The sequence below is a fragment of the Centroberyx gerrardi genome, chromosome 21, assembly GCF_048128805.1.
Source record: "Centroberyx gerrardi isolate f3 chromosome 21, fCenGer3.hap1.cur.20231027, whole genome shotgun sequence".
Classification (NCBI taxonomy): Eukaryota; Metazoa; Chordata; class Actinopteri; order Beryciformes; family Berycidae; genus Centroberyx; species Centroberyx gerrardi.
This window is the reverse complement of record NC_136017.1, coordinates 20,880,646-20,882,293: the sequence shown is the minus strand read 5'-3', so window position 1 is coordinate 20,882,293 and position 1,648 is coordinate 20,880,646.

Genomic DNA, 1,648 nt, shown 5'->3' with positions numbered 1-1,648 from the left:
TTCGGCCACACACACCTGGGAGCGGGCCCCTATCTCCAGGCGGCTCTCCACCTCCCTTTTACCCGATTTAGAGCCCCTTCTTCGGCCACACACACCTGCTATCCGCCCCCTATCTCCAGTCGGCTCTCCACCTCCCTTTTACCGGATTTGGAGCCCCTGCTTCGGCCACACACACCTGGGAGAGGCCCCCTATCTCCGGGCGGCTCTCCACCTCCCTTTTACCCGATTTAGAGCCCCTTCTTCGGCCACACACACCTGCTATCGGCCCCCTACCTCCAGGGGGCCCTCCACTTCACTTTTAACCCAAGTTAGAGCACCTGCTTCGGCCACACACACCGGGGAGCGGCCCTCTATCTCCAGGCGGCTCTCCACCTCCCTTTTACCCAATTTAGAGCCCCTGCTTCGGCCACACACACCTGGGAGCGGGCCCCTATCTCCAGGCGGCTCTCCACTTCACTTTTAACCCAATTTAGAGCACCTGCTTCGGCCACACACACCTGGGAGAAGCCCCCTATCTCCTGGCGGCTCTCCACTCCACTTTTAACCCAATTTAGAGCCCCTGCTTCGGCCACACACACCTGGGAGCGGGCCCCTATCTCCAGGCGGCTCTCCACCTCCCTTTTACCCAATTTAGAGCACCTGCTTCGGCCACACACACCTGGGAGCGGGCCCCGATCTCCAGGCGGCTCTCCACTTCACTTTTAACCCAATTTAGAGCACCTGCTTCGGCCACACACACCTGGGAGAAGCCCCCTATCTCCTGGCGGCTCTCCACTTCACTTTTAACCCAATTTAGAGCCCCTGCTTCGGCCACACACACCTGGGAGCGGGCCCCTATCTCCAGGCGGCTCTCCACCTCCCTTTTACCCAATTTAGAGCACCTGCTTCGGCCACACACACCTGGGAGCGGGCCCCTATCTCCAGGCGGCTCTCCACTTCACTTTTAACCCAATTTAGAGCCCCTGCTTCGGCCACACACACCTGGGAGCGGGCCCCTATCTCCAGGCGGCTCTCCACCTCCCTTTTACCCGATTTAAAGCCCCTGCTTCGGCCACACACACCTGGGAGCGGGCCCCCTATCTCCAGGCGGCTCTCCACCTCCCTTTTACCCGATTTAAAGCCCCTTCTTCGGCCACACACACCTGCTTTCCGCCCCCTACCTCCAGGCGGCTCTCCACCTCCCTTTTACCCAATTTAGAGCCCCTGCTTCGGCCACACACACCTGCTATCGGCCCCCTACCTCCAGGGGGCCCTCCACCTCACTTTTACCCCAATTTGGAGCCCCTGCCTCGGCCACCCACACACCTGTTAGCTGCCCCCTATCTCCGGCCCCTAACCTCCACCATCCAGGAACCCCAGCACCAGCCGAACCTGCAGACCCACTCTTAAGCACCCCTCCCCGGATACAAGCAGACTACCATCCGCCCAAACTTTCCTGCTCCTGGTATACCAACTCAAACTTTGGTGCCCCTGGTACTCCAACTTAAACTTTGTGCTCCTGGTACTCCGCCTGTTTTCGCCCCACAGCCTAAGTGCCGCAGCACTTTGTCATTTTTTTAAACAAAATATTTCTTTCTGCTCCTGGTACTCCCTGGAGCTCCAGGGAGGTAGGGGGGCGCCCTGGAAGCCCTGCCCGAGGCTGTGCGCC